At 42.7% G+C, this 15,926-nt stretch overlaps 1 long non-coding RNA gene across 1 annotated transcript in view; it reads left to right on the top strand.

Moving 5' to 3' along the window:
• Window positions 1–14,210, top strand: part of LOC117802238 — a 37,069-nt gene extending 22,859 nt beyond the window's left edge. Inside the window, exons 2-3 of the long non-coding RNA XR_004625307.1 lie at window positions 11,643–11,774; window positions 14,080–14,210. This is a non-coding gene — a long non-coding RNA (uncharacterized LOC117802238). The remainder of the gene's footprint in view (window positions 1–11,642; window positions 11,775–14,079) is intronic.
• Window positions 14,211–15,926: the final 1,716 nt, after the last annotated feature.

The following is a 15,926-nucleotide window of genomic DNA, read 5'->3' as shown; positions in this document are numbered from 1 at the left end:
ATTACAGCAAGGGATACTGAGATTAAGCCAAGGGTAGTTTCTATGGGCTGAACTGCGTCCCCTCAAAATTCACATATTGAGCCCTAAATTTCAAAGTATTTGGAGGTGGGGACTTTGGGAGGTGATTAAGTTTCAATGAGGTCATGAAGGTGAAGTCCCTTTGGGCTACTATAACAAAAATAACATGCACCTTCTGGCTTAAACAACGGAAATTTATCACAGTTTGGATGCTGGAAGTCTGAGGTCAAGGTGCTCACAGATGTGGTGTCTGGTGAAGACCCAGCTCCTGATTCATAGATGACCATCTTCTTGAATCTTTAAATGGCAGAGAACAGAGAAAGAGGAAACAAGCTCTCTTGTGTCTTTTCCTATAAAAGAACTAATCCCATCATGAGGGCTCTACCTCCCTGACCTATTTACCTTCCAAAGGGGCCCCATCTCCACATATCACATTGGGGATTAGGGGTTCAACATGTGGATTTTGGAGGAAGGCAAACATTCAGTCTGTAGCACAGATGGAGCGCAACCATACTGGAACTCTGATTGCAGACCTCCAGCCTCCAGAACTGGGAGAAAACATTTTGTTTATGTGTTTTGTTATGGCAGTCTGAGCTAACTAATACGGAATAAAACTAATACCAATACTAAAACTAAAGCTAATACTAATATTGACTAGTATAAACTGAGACCTTGAGAAAAACCATTCACTGTAGAGGCTCTAGCATTTAGGTGATGCAAAAAATCTGGGTTCAGTGTCAGCTTAGCCTCTCCTAAACTGTATGAAATTAGGCAAGTTACTTAGCTTTTCTCTCAGTCACTTCATCTGTAAAATACTACTATCAAGATCATATAATTGTAATGAAAAGTAGATGAGAGAATACATTTAAAGTGCCTAGTGCACACTAAGCACTTAGGGGCCGTCTTGGAGGATATTGGAGACAGCTTACCACTTAGAAAGGAAGTAGAACCATGACTATGCCATTGAATTGGCCTCTGGCACACAATTCAAATTCTAATCCTCATTCCTTAGAAGAAGTCCTGGAACCTCTAGATTTTAGAGCCATTAGATCAGTTAGATTAGAGCCAATACATCAGTCTCTGCAAAGAATCTGATCTTTGAAATCAGAGTGACCTGAATTTTAATCCCAGACTTGCTGCTTATTAGCTCAATGTGTATTAATTCCTCAGACCTTTAGTTCCCTCTCAGCAGCTTGGAGATAACACCTCCCTTTTAGCATCCCATTGTGAGGGACACATGAGGGAGACACATGAAGCACTCAGCACAGTGCCTGACACTCTTAGTGCTTCTTCGCCTCTTGAAATAGTTCTAGATCCCGAATAGGTAATTCCCTATCAGTCTTAATATCCAGGGCTGGAAATTCAGGTAATATAATAGTATATGATATATGTATATTATATGTAATATATAGAGATACATATAGTAAATATATATAATTTGTTATGTTTTATATATATGAAAGTACCTTATACTTGTAAACTTTAAGATTCTGTGCAATTAAAAATACATTGTCATTACTGTTATTTATCAAGGGTGGGGCCAATATGGTGGGATTCTGCCATGAAAATAGGGTTTAATAATCTGTTTGTTGGTAGGCAATTTTAGAATGGGGAGTTGCTAAACATTTATGGGGACCTCCATTTGCCAGGCACTGGCAGACATTTTATGCAATCAGAGGTATATCAGGACATCAGGCAGATAGTACTAGACTGTGACCCCCACAATGATGGCCGTGTATTGCCTAAAACTGTACTTTAGAATCAGAATTTCCAATAAATTCTAAGTCCCTTAAATATAAAGACTATGTTTTATAATACGTATTTCCTCTACAGCTCCTGGGATAATATATCAGAGCAACTTGAGATATATTTGGTGAATAAGTGGACATGTGGTTATATTGACTTACTTATTAATTCTATAATTATTTACTGAGTATCTACTGTGTTCAGGCAGAGTTCCAGACATTAATGATACAGCAATTAACAAAATAGACCAAGTCTACTTTGCTTTCATAGAGCTCACACTCTAGCAGGGGAATGCAACATGTAAGGTGTGAAAAGGCACAAGTGGAAAGAGAAAATGGAGAAAGTGGTCAGTGGGTGATCCATCTGGTCCCCCCCCATTATGTTGACCTTGTATGCCTTGTATGTCCATGATGGCTTATGCTCATTGAGGACCATGCTCCCTAAAGGTGAACATCATAAGTATATTCAAGAAATCTTGTAGTCCTGAGCCCAAGAGCCATACAACCTCTCTCTCTCATCTTTAAATTAATATAATTTACTTTTTAGAGCAATTGTAGGTTGGTAGAAAAATTGAGCAGAAAGTATAGAGAGTTTCCGTATATCCCTTTGTCCCTACCCCTAAATTTCCCTTATTATTAATATCTTGCATTAGTGAGGTGCATTTGCTACCATTGATGAGCCAATATTGATACATTATTAATAATTAAAGTCCATGGTTTGTTTATACTAGGGTTCATTCTTTGAGTTATGCATTCTAAAAGTTTTGATAAATGTATAATGACAAGTATCCACCATTACAGTATTATGCAGAACAGTTTCACTGCCCTGAAAACCCCTGGGATTCACTTATTCATCCCTCCCTACCCCTAACCCTTGGCAACCACTGATCCTTTTACTGTCTCCATAGTTTTGGAGCGTTTCTTAGATTGTCATGGAGTTGGAATCACATAGGACCTTTCTCTTTTAGCAATTCTGTTCTGTTTCAGTTTAGTTTGGTTGCTACCTTCATTCCAGAGTGATGAAACCCAGAAGCCTCTGTCCTGCCACGGTCACCTGGGCCCATTCATATAACTGAGAGACAGTGATGTACAAGATAAAAGTCTTCTCTACTTAGCAAGTAGGATAGGTCCATTGTAGCCCAGAGGGGAAAGATTGGATCTTTGCAGTTTCCTTGATTCAGTAAAACACATTTAATCACTTAAATGCTTTTTGATGATGAGCTGAGGGTGATTTTTATCATTTCAGCCAACTCTCAAAACAGTCTCTGATGCGTCCTGAATAAGAGAACTGAGAAGAAGGCAGGGGCAGAAGCTTTTTGTTTTGGTTTGTTTTGCTTTATTTATCTGTGTGAATTATCCACTTTTGCACTTAAAATGACCCAAATTTGACAGGCAACTGCAAAGCTTCTATTAGACGCAGGTGCTGTGCTGTTGGCAGAAGGAGGAGCTGGCTGTGAGTCCTGCCCCCGCCCCCATGGTTACCCTGAGAACAGAGGTGAGCTCTGGCCCTGCCCTTCCCCGAAGAACTCAGAGGGAGAGCACCTTTCAGAAGATGGGCAGGGGAGGGGCAAGTGTGGGTGAGATTTTGTGTGTGTGTTATTTGTCAGATTTATGATCGCTAGTAGCACTTATCAAAAGTGACGTTTATTGGGTGTGAAATGTTCTCATTTGTTAGATAACACAAGCTGTTTAGTATTAAAGCAACTTTGACACAGCAGCGTCTCCTCTGTCATTCGGGACCTCCTAGGATTAATTACTGAGATCTATGCCCCGACGTTCATATGCCTCCCGGAAGCATAAATTTATAAATCACGCATGAGGTGATTGCCAAGAAATTTTCCTCAAAGCCACGATCTCTCTGTGAGGGGGACAAGGACAAGTTAAGTGAATAGTTAGTTGCTCATAGATGAGCGCTCCCTGAAGACCTGGGCTCCTGGTCTGAAATCATTAGACTATCCTTGCTTCCCTCATACTTGACGCTGCTACAATAACACCTCATATTTATACACAGGTTTTTAGCTTTTCAAAGCATTCCATCCACAAAGGTGATTTCTTTGTCATTTATGATTATGTTACTAGCACCTGGAAAGCATGTGGCACATAGTAGGTCCTCAGTAATGGTGCTGGAGAAATGAGAAGAAGGACGGGGATCTGTCTGCCTCTAAGAGGTGGGTGTGCTGCTTATCTCAGATCAGTAGGCTCTCAGAGACAGAACTGGCTCCAGGAGCCCAGTCTCTTTTCCGAATCAGATCTGTCCTTCCTTTCGAACCCTTCTTCAAAGCAACATTGTCCCAGACCTCTGGCTTCCAAGGTCTCTCAGACCACCACTGCTTCCATCCACTTAAACATAACACCTTTAGGGATTATGATAAAAACAGTGAGACTTCAAATGCAAAGAAGTTTGCTGAAGAATTCTAAAACTTCTTAGAACGAAGCTGGAGTCAACACAAAAGGGAAATGTACCTGCTAGTGATGAAAGCACTTTGGATTACTGATAAGTCTTTGGCACAAGAAAATGAACATAGAATGCTACAAGATGAACTTGGGTAGACCTTAGGAAGAACCGTTATGGACATTGATGTGCACCAGGGAAATAAGACTTGTTGAATTTTCTGTGTTCTACGTTCACTGTGTAAGACAGTAAAATTTCCACATCCTAGGTAGTCCCAAACCATGTGGGTTCACTCAGCATCCCATTTCCAACACCATCACTCCAATCCAAGATATTGTCACCTTTTACCTACTTCAAAAGCCTTCTAACTGGCTTCCCCATTTCTACATTTGCTCTAAAATAACACCTAGCCACTGCTTAAAACATCTCAATGGTTTCACATTGCACTTAGGATAAAAACAAAAACCTTTATCATGACACGTAAGGCTCTACAGGAGCTGGCCTCTGGCTACCTTCCCAACCTCATTTCTTACCATACACCTTCTCACTTACTACATTTAGGCAAACTAAGCTTCTTCCAGTCCTACAGAGTGTCAACTGTTTCCTGCCTAAGGACATTTGCAGAAATGCTGTTCCCTCTGCCCACAATGTCCTTCCTCTCACTGTTCCCATGGTTGGCTCCTTCTCATCCCTCCAACCTTCTAATCATCTTTCTAATCTCATCCTAAATGTAATTTCGTCAGAGACATCTTCCCTGACCACACAATACCAATCAGACTCTTTCCCTATTACTCTTTCCTACACATTCCTTCATTCTCTTCATAGTCCCTGCTATTTGTGTTTTTGTTTTAGTGTTTATTGCTCTCCTTACATTGTATATACCTAAGGACAGGGACCATGTGTATTGGTTATACCAGTAACACCTTAGAGCTTAGCACAGTGCCTGACCCCAGAATAGGAAAACAAATATTTTAGGAATGGATGAAGAAATGCTTTAATGAATACCAAGAAATATAATGCACAATAATGTTCCCAAGACATTGGAAGCTTACAATCCATTTGTGTCTGTCTGTGTATGCATATAACATTTATTCTTCAAAACCTCAGGGATTTTTGTCTATTTTCTTCACTGACATAATCCCAGTATCCACAACGATCCTTGGTACATAGTAGTTCAAATAAATATAAATAAATATTTGTTGGATGAATGATGGGCAGAAACATAAGGAACTATAAGAATATTTAGCAGGGAAACCTAATCTAGTCTATAAGTCAGAGAAGAGATTTGAGAGCAATAGGTATTGAAACTGAAACCTGGCATTATCTACACAAAAAGGAAGAGAAGGAAGGGGTACAGCACAGTAATTCAGACACTGAAAACAACCTAAGTAAAGGCCCAAGGTAAGAGGCAAATGTGAACTTGACATGCTATAGGTTCTTAAAATGATACAGTGTAGAGTATGGCTGTGCCACTGTAGATATGGGGGGACATTAATGCAAGTCCTAATTCGAGGGAAGGATTCCTCTGGGTGGAAATTGTGTTTCCCCAATGTAAGTAAACTGGAATTCTGCTTTACTTAATGGGTCTTTAGTAAGTTTGATTAGGATAAGTCAGTCCTGCTCATGAGCAGTAAACAAATTATTTTCTCTTCAAAGCTGGGGACTAGATTCAGAGCTATTAGAACCTCATTAAAAATGGCCACCTGTGAGGCCCTGAGAGATGGCTTGTCTGCCTCTCCTTGCAGTCAGGACAAGGTTCTAGGATTCAAGAGGCCTATGTCCTATGTTTAATGATGTCCTGTTTCTCATCTCTGGGTTCCTGGCTCCCTTCCTATTAATATTTTTGCTTTTGGAAGGCAAGGGCAGTTTCAGATTCTGCTTGGATTTCCCATCCTCATTGAATGCAAAGTCTTTCATGTCATAGGCATTCAACATTCAGCGATGAGTCACATGTGGTAATGCAAAGATGAGAAAGGCCTGAGGAAAGATGATTGTGCCTTGACAACCTCTCTGTGTGGTTCCTAACCTCCTCTTCTCTATCGCCTGTCTGGCTCGTACCCAAGAGTCTCCTTGAGGCCTCCTCCTAGATTCTCTCTCCTTCTACTCTAACACAGGAAGACCTGAACCTCTATTTAGCAGTAATCTAAGGTTCTTTTTCTTTTGCTCAGTGAATATTGACTGAGGGCTGACCATGCGTTGGCTATGTGCTAAGTCCTAGGGTTGTAATGAATAACAAATAGACATACTCTTTGCCCTCAGAGAGTTACAATTTAGTTGGAGAGTCAGATATTAAATTTAAATACACAAGTAAATATATAAGTCAAATTGTGATGTAGGTTGCATATCAGTTGTAGTGTAGGGAAAACATAGACACAGAACACAGGTGGCTTACATTTTGTGGAAGTTGAAGTGACACTTGAATTGAGATTAATGCACAGAGGCAGGTAAACATGCAGAGAGCTCAGGGTGGAGTATATGGAAGGGCACTCTCTAACAAAGATGAGGATGTGTGCAAAAGGCCCAGAAGCAGAACAGAGCTCAATGTGGCAGAGAAACAGAAAGAAGGCCTGACTACAGTGGAATGAGTTTCAAAACACAGGCCCGGCTAGATTAGGCCTTTCAGACCAGGTTAAGAATTCTGAATTTTATCCTTAATTCAATGGGAAGCCCCTGAAGAGTTTTAAGCAGGGGATGACATAATCTGATTTACATTTTTACAAGATCATCCTAGCCGCTGTGTGGAGAATGAATTCAGAAGATGCTAAGAAGGAAGATACTGTAGTAGTCTGGGTGAGAAGTAAGAGTGGTTTGCACCTAGGGTTGGAGATGGAGAAACGAAAGGGGAGAGATTTTTTTGATGTAGAAATGACAAGATTGGTAAAGGCTGGGATTTGGGGTGAAGAAAAAGAAAGGGTTGGAATGGTTTCCAAATTTTTAGTTCGAATCAAAGAAATCTCTTTCCCATGACTGCCGCATTCTGTTTGGCTCTTGGAGTAACTTTGGGAAGAAGGTAGCCAGGGGTTTTTGTCCCTGGTTAACAGAAGAAAATAAGAAACTGAGAGATTAGGTGATTCACCTGGTGTCTCATATTGGTCAGCAAAAGCCAGGGCTAGTTCCCTCCTTCCTAGACCCTGGATCTCGCCATCTTCATTGACCCCTGTGGGAAGTGCCTGTCCCCTGTTTCAGGACCCACATGCAGCTGGCCCCCATTGCTTCTGGGCTGGCAGCTTCCCTGGCCGCCTGTGTGTATGGCTCCATCAAACCTCCATCCTGCCTCTCCCTGCCCACCAGCTGTGGGCTCACTCTTACTTAATGACTCTCATCTCCCAGAAAGTTCCTCCCAGAATCCACAATGGGCAACATTACGAACTCCTCATGTCTGGTGATAACTTTTTATGAGGTTTTTATTCTTTTACAATATATTAAAGCCATATTTTTGCCAGGTTTTTACTTCAGTTTATTTCTTGTCCTTGAATCACTCCTTCCCTTCTCCCCCACCCCTTTGGTTCCCTCCCCCACTCCCTCACCTGAGCAGGCTTTGCACTGGAGATGTTTAATTCTCCTTTAATCCCAATTCCCTGAGGTACATGAAAGCAGCTTTATGAGCCCATAAATCCAAGAAGATAAAGTGCATTTTTATTAGTTGTGTCGGCATCAAAGGGAAAAAATGGAATCTAATGTGAAATAGTCAATAAAGAATTTGCTTAATAGCCTTCCTCATCCCCTCAATAGGTCTCACTGAAGGTACTGGCCTCCCAGGTAGGGCATGGGGACTGGCAGACTTAGGGGATGAGGCAAAGGATAACCCCCTGCCTGGCTGTATTTTTATTTTCATTTCTTCCAACAGGAAGATATTTCTTCCAAATGGACCTAGGATGCTTGAAGGCAGGGGTGGGGCAAGAAGAGGTTTAAGGAGCAGGCATGAGGGAAAGGGACAGGATGGCTGAGGGTTAAAGCCCACCATTGCCCAGGGGCTGCCGGGGTTCTGTCTGCCATGCTCTGAGCCCAAGTGGATACCTAGTCCACTGAAAGCTGCTTTGATGACAGAAAGATGGAGGGTGGAGGCAGGGATGCTGGGGCACCACTAACAAAGAGGGTGTGCTGTGTCAGGGGCAGGGTGAGGAACAGGGAGTGTTGGCTTTGTGGAAGTGAAGGTGAAGGAGCAACTCTCACGGCACCTGTGCTGTCTTCGAGATTCTAGTTCCTAGGTTCAGATCTTGCACTAATTCAACTGCTCTGAGGGCTGGGCCATTTCTGGTCCATCCCCCTCATTAGTTTAGTGTTTATCTCCTCTTGTCTCTGTGGCCACAAGCCCTGGGTTTGCAGTTACTTCCTGACCTCACCCCACCTCTCTTCTTCCTCTTCTGTCCCCTTTCTGCCTCTTTCTCCCTCTTCTCTCCCTGCTTCCCTCTCCTTTTTTTGCAACTCCTCCATCTGCTTAGAGAAAGCCTTCATGCCTAGGCTGTTAACCCACAGGAAGGGCCCTTATCCTAAACCTCTACAAGTTGGCAGTCATTCAAGTAATTTCCTGAGAATACTGAAGCTCCTGGCAGTCTTTGACTGCAGTTTTTAGGACTTTTTGGGGTTGAAAAGGAGAGCTCTTTTCTCTCCTCAAAAAACGGGGGTAAAGGGGTATTTGGGGGATGGGATGGGAGTTTAGTTTATGCAATATGGCCACTAGATGGCAATAGTCAAACATGCAAAAAGGTAAGCACCCAGGAATCCAGCAGGCCTCCCTTTCTCTCGTCATTTCTCCCTGCAGTAGGAAGGGTTGGGGGTAGGATATTGAGAACAGAGGCAGAAGACCAACACACAGGTAGGACCTGGGCAGGCATCTGTCTTGGAAAAATAGGATGGGTCTGCAGCAACTTCAAGGCAGCGTAAGAGAGCAAAGGCAGTCTGAGTGTAAAAGGCTACCACCCGCCCATCCAGGGCTCAGCCTCCTGCCCAGCAGGAGACCCAATTTCTCTTGGCTGGATGACCTGGGGATTCCCACACCTGTTTATTGCTGTGACCCTCAAGATGCATGGCCTTAAAAGGGGGAGAACAAGTGGTTTCCTATTTCTCAAGGTGGCTTTGAGGTTGGGTTGTAGTTTCATCTTATTTCAGGATGCCCTAAGGTCCTTAAGGGAAGGTCACAGTGCTGAGATTTGCATAAGGTTGTGGCTTAAACTCTTTATCATGAAAGCTGTTCATCTGCCTGGAGGAGCCCAGAGCATGAACCAGCCTGTCAGTTAAGGCATCAACAGATACAGGCAGGGGATAATGGTAGGTGTTCAAAAATATTTGTTGAATTGAGCTTAATTGAATAGTCTCTGCCCTTCAGGACCTTACAGTCTAGTGAGAGAGAGACTGTGTGAAGCAATTAAAGAATAATTTAGTGCTAGACTATGGCTTGCTGTCAGTGAACTGGAGTTTGGAAAAAAAAGATCATGAGAGGCTCATGGAATTTGAGCTAGGTCCTGAAAGGATTAGGTAAGAAAACTTTAGAGCATGACTGGAGAAGACAGGAAGAGCCTGGTAGGACATGTCATGTGCAGGAATGGAGGTCTTGCTATCGTTAGCAATTGAGGTAGACTTAGGTTGGAGGTGGGTACTTAAAAGTCAGGCCAAAGAGTCTGTACTTGATCAAAAGCAATAGGAAGCTATTGCAAGTTCTTGAGCAGGAGAGTGACCTGCTGGAAGTGTTGGTTAAGAAAACTTTCAACTGTGGCTCAGGACTGGGAGGTCGTTGTGTGCAGGGATGGTGGGTTTTTCTTTTTTGTGCTCTCAAAGTGTCAGTGCAATGCTTGGCCTTGATAAGTGCTCGATAAATGTTGAATTAAAAGGACCTGCCTCAGGAGCCCCAAGGACACTGAGGCTCCCTCAGGGGAGGTCAGATTCACTAGTGAGCACGCAGAGCAGAGCTAGGGCTGCCGGCAGTTTGCCTGAGCCCGCCCACACCAAGTACCAGTTTTCCGAGGGCTGCTTTGTTCACTGGCTCAGCAGAGCATGTGAGATGTGATCACAAGCTTGAAATAACACAGACAGTCTCTGCTCTCTGCCACTTCCTATTTTGCTGATCCACTTATTTGACAATGCCTAAGAAACACCTACACCTTCCTCTTCTGCCTGCATTGCCCATTTGTGGGGATTTCTGCAGTGTGAATATCGATGCAGGAAGCACACTGCTGGCAGCCCTCTCACCTGGAGGGAGGTGTTGACCAGGGATGGAGGGACTCGTAGAGGCACCTTATCCAAACACTGGTGTAGGTGAAATGTTTAAATGCTTTTGGCTTTCTGCTGTAGACAAAGGCAGAGCTGACTGAACACTGTTCAGTCTGTTTTAAGGTGACTTCACCTCTACCTTCATTCTCATTTCTACTCTTAGGATGGTATCATTTCATCCATTTATAGTGGAAGAAGCTGAAGAGTGGTGATGGGGGTGATTTACAAGAAATGGCATTATTTCCAATGGGATGGGCTCTCACTGTCAAACCCTATGCCTATCCATGAGACCCTGCTGCCTGGGTCCAGGCTATGAGGACAAGGAATGCAGGGAAATTCCCAGCCTGCCAGGGCAGCTCTCAAATGTGGAGGTGGTAAGGCCAACTGGGATGAGGGAGGGCACTCCCAGAGGTCAGGAGTGCAACAAAATCCTGATGTTAGATGGTGCTCCATGCTTCCTCAACAGCAAGCCTGGGGCCAGGGGAAGACTGGGCATGCCTGGGAGTCAGGTCAGCAGAGAGATGGGATCCAATGCCAAATGAGAGGTAAGGGTCAGGAGCACATAGGTATCTGGCAAAAGAGGCCAGTTGTCAGTCTACAAACATTTATCGAACACCTGCTTACCTCAGATGAGGAGTAAGACATGATTCCTCATCCTGGTGGGGATAAAGACAAGAAAATCAACAGTTACAATATAATGTATTATTTATGGTAATAGGGGGTGGGTAAAAATGCTATTGGAATCTGAAAGAAAAATCAGTTGCATCTTTTCTGAGGTGTTGAGAATGAGTGATAAGGACCTTGGGAACACGTGACAGAGCTCATGTCATTGACTTGGTCAAGGATGAAGCAATAACAGCACAGACCCTTTCCGTGTGCTGCCATAGGTGTTGCCGCCTGGAGCCCACTGGTGCGGGAGCTGTGCAGAAATGTTTCCTCGTGCTTCAAAACTGTCATTGCAGGGGCGCCTGGGTGGCACAGTGGTTAAGCGTCTGCCTTCGGCTCAGGGCATGATCCCGGCGTTGTGGGATCGAGCCCCACATCAGGCTCCTCCACTAGGAGCCTGCTTCTTCCTCTCCCACTCCCCCTGCTTGTTTTCCCTCTCTCCCTGGCTGTCTCTATCTCTGTCAAATAAATAAATATAATCTTTAAAAAAAATGTCATTGCAGGCAGTACTGGGCTCATGGGCCTGGGTTTCATGATGTCTTCTCTTTATCCCCATCTCTTAGAACTTCATAAATCCCAGTGCAAGAGCCAATAACCTTACCATTGTCTTTCAGGCTCCTTTCCCCTAGTCCACAATCTCACTTCGCACATCATCAGGACACTGGAGAACTCTATCATGAGAGAGAATTCATCCCTGTTTTGAATCATCTTTACATGCCTCAGGGACCAGTTTGAGAGTCTGTGTGGTAAGTTTGGCTGGGTCCAATCCTCAGGAGCACCAAGTGTTAATGGACCTGCCTGGCTCACATGAGACAATATATTTCTGTGTCTTGTTAGTGGACAGGATGTGTTTTCCAGAGGCAGTGAAGACCCTCAGAGGGTGGTAACATCAGTGTGCTCTGGAAATAATAATGAACTCAATAATAAAAATAATAACTACCATTTTTTAAATGTCCAAAGTCACATAGCAAGGAAATGGAAATGCAAATGAGAATTTATCTGTGACTGGGGTGGGTTTCATGATGGGCTTGTGATACTCCTTAGGGAGAGCCTTCCTGGCTTTGAATCTATTGAACAGAGGGAAGGATGGGAAGACTGTGGAAGAGTGGGGCAGGGGGCAACCCAGGCTTGCTGCTAGCTTTAGTATAATAAACAAGCATGTGAAAGCAGCTTGCTGGGCCCAGCCTTTGCTCTCATTCCCAGCAGGCAGCTCCTTCATCTTTCCAGGTGATTGTGGCTTCCTGTATACAGTACTTGGGTCATTTAACAGATCACATCCTAGCTTATTCTGATATTGTGATTTGTAAGAAAAATACATTTGATCATTTAGATGACCAAGATATGTATTTCTCAAATATATTTGGTCTGTTCACAGTTCCTGTCTCACAGCTCCCAAAGCTCTTGGAATTTCTGGAATTTTGAGAGTGATAAAGGCGCCTTTTGTTATGTTAATGAGGTGACTTTTGGAAAGAGCCTGAGGATGGGGGGCTGGTTGCCCATGGAGCCAACTCCAATTAGAGGGTTGGAATTTTCAATGCTGCCTCCTGATCTCTGGGGAGGGGAGAGGGGCTAGAGGTTCAATTAATTGGCAATGACCAGCGACTCAGCCAATCATGTGTATATAATGAAGTCTCCATGAAAACCCAAGAAGACAGCTCTCTGGTCCCTTTTCGAAGAGCTTCCATGATTGTGGAATCAGAATGCTCCCAGGTGCCAGGGAGTAGGGCCCCAAACCCCATGAGGACAGAAGCTCCTTTGTTGAGGAACTTGCTGTATCTCTTCATCTGGCTGTTGATTCATATCCTTTTTATCATATGCTTTAATAAAATGGTAAGGGTTAGTAAGTGTTTCCCTGCGTTCTGTAAACTGCTCTAGCAGATAAATCGAATCTAAGGAGGAGGTCACTGGAACCCCTGAACTGTAGCCAATCAGAAACACAGGTAACAGCCTGAGGCTTGCAATCTGGCTTCTGAACTGGGAGGGGTGGGGAGGGCAGTTTTATAAGACTGAACCTTTAACCTGTGCATCCTGGTGCTATCTCCAGGTAGATGGTATCAGAATTGAGTTGAATTCTGCTGGTGTCTGAGAATTTCTTGGTGTAGCGTGTGTAGGGACTTCCACTCCCATATTGGAATCGTGCCCAGGAGCCCAAAAAGACCTGTGCACCAGATTAATCTTACATGGTTGAGGGCACAAAACATTCTATAACATGACAGCATTGAACTTGATTCAGATTCAAAGCCAACTAGCATTGATTGAGAACCTACTATGTTCCAGGCATTGGGCCAGTTAGTTTTGTCTAACATTATCATGTTTAATCTTTATGACAACTTAATGTGAGGCATTATCTCACTTTTTAAAATTGAGAGTCCCAGGGGTGTTGCTTAAGGTTCCATGATGTATTGATAACAGTGGCAGCTCTGTGTTAGCTGTTTCTGAGGTCCTTTCATTCTAGTATTCTATTATCTGGACCATTGGGATCAACATGGGAATTGATTACAGCTGGGAGCAGGATGCTAGATGATTCCAAAAGAACAACTTTCTTTTTTCTATTACTAATCGTCTCTCAGGTGCTCTTTCACATGGATAACTAACAGCTAGTGTTTCCTTTTTCTCATTTCTTTTTCATATCCCTGGGAGTAAAATTCAAGAAAAACATGAGATTAGAAACAATAGAAACTTTGTATAATGAAGGCTAATGTACAAAGGAGAGCAAGAGAGAAGGGCGAGAGTAACTAAGTAGTAGATACTCATATCCAGAAACAGAGGTCCTGGGGACAACCTCAGCCACTACCTGTAGACTGGGTGGATTTAGCTCAAGACAGTTGCAGGACCTGCTTGGTGTTTCTGACACCGGCTGTTTACCAGTCACATTTCCCCTTCCTTTTGGATCAATAGCTAGACTGCATTTCCTAGCCTCTCTGACATTAGGGTGATCAAACAACTGAGTGTTGGCCAGTGAGATGTGGGTGGAAGTGGTACGTGCTACTTCCAGGCCTGGCTGTTAAGAACCTCTCACCCATGACTTACATGCTCTTTCCTTTCTCACAGCAACCCTAGAAGCCACATGCTGGAGATGGTGGAGCCACGATGGAAAGAGCTTGGTTCCCAGCCTCACCATTGTGAGAGATAAACTTTCCTTATGTGAAACCCCTGGGATGTGAGGGTTTATCTGTTACAACAACTACCATAACCTTGGCTATATAATCAGATTCCTCATATGGAAAAATAAAGGATGCTTGCCAAAATGATTTCTGAGGTCTTTCAGAATTTAACACCTTCTGGTTCTATGGTGCCATGAAAAAGGAGTGCAAATCCAGCAGCATAGCATTGAATATGATTTGTAGTACCTTGTGAGTTTCCCTATGGTCTCTATCTTTGGGGGAACTTCCATTTGAGACCAGCTGTGGTAAATAGCTTTTCTTTCCTGGCACTGTACTTTGCTCCAAATGACCTAAGTCAGGACCCTTCTCATCTCTGTGAATTACATATAATGACAAGGGCCTCCTCTTTTGTTCCAGAATAATGCTGAAGATGACATAAGTAATGGCTTGCAAAGATTGTGTTTGTACACATTAAATGCTATATAAGGGATTATTATTAATTATAGATCAGGTTGTAGTTGAGATTCAAGAAGTCAGCAAAAGATTCAGGAACTCACAAGTAATCATTTTAGGTATGACATTTACTTTCATTGACCCCAGGCAGGTTACAGAATATTAGTCCAAATGGTAATATAATCCATTTTATGTAAATCCAATAGGTGACAATTAAAACTCTTATACACAGACAAATTAGAGAATGATTATTTCAATCAGAGAATTGAACTATCAATTTCCCTGATCTTATCTTGTTTAATCCTGAGAGAAAGGAAATTTTCAAGTGAAAAGTTATCAATTAAGGATCAATTCAAAATAATGATAAAGTGATACTGGGATTGGGGGAGGATGAGTCCAACTTAAATATGATTTTTAAAAAAACTAGTACACAAAATGAAGTAGTTTTCTTAAAATGAGTTTGCAGAGACACTCCTGTCAACACAGTTTCTGCATCTTCCATGTGTTGAAATTACAGCAGTGAACCAGAAATACAAAGTCCCTGCTCTATGGGGATGTACATTTAGAAAGTTAAATATCAGGTACAAACAGCCAACAATCATTGTTTCCTGCCATGTTTTTTGCTAAGAGTTTTATAGGTACTAACTCATTTAAGCCTTGTTAGAACTTTATAGGATAAGCACTGTTACTCTGATCCCCATTTTACAGGTGGAAAAATTGATACCTAGAGAGGTTAATTGTCAAGCTGGGGAGCCTGTTCTTAATTCCTAATCTATACCATTTCTTATTAGTGCTAAGGGTGATAAAGAGCATGAATCAGAAAATAAAATATGATAGAGAAGATGTGACTAATTAGGATGGTTAAGAAGACAAAATATTTAAGAGAAACCTGAGTGGAGTGAAGAAACCAGTCTGAGGATATGAAGGGAAAGATTGTATTCTAGGCAGAGGGAACAGCAAGTGCAAAGGCCCTGAGATGGGAAAAGTATAGTGGGTTTGAATAATATCAAGATGGTTGGTTTCTGAGTGGATAAGCAAGGGGAAAATTGACAGAGACAGAGCTGGAATGATAGCCAGGGTTTGATATTATAGGGTCTTGGCATCCATGATAAGGGTTTTGGTTTTTGTCTGAAGAATTATAATAAACAATTGTAGGATTTTGAGCATGGGCAATAATGGGATCTAATTTACATTAAGAAATAATGAACTATTCGGGATGTTCAGTGCATGCAAGATGACAAGAATAGAAATGGGGATTTGGTATAGAATGGAGACTACTGCTATAGTCCAGGCAAGAGATAATCTGGGATTAGATCAGAGTGATAATGATGTAAGTGCTCA

This window comes from Ailuropoda melanoleuca, chromosome 5, assembly GCF_002007445.2.
Source record: "Ailuropoda melanoleuca isolate Jingjing chromosome 5, ASM200744v2, whole genome shotgun sequence".
Lineage (NCBI taxonomy): Eukaryota > Metazoa > Chordata > Mammalia > Carnivora > Ursidae > Ailuropoda > Ailuropoda melanoleuca.
This window is presented reverse-complemented; position numbering and strand designations above follow the sequence as displayed.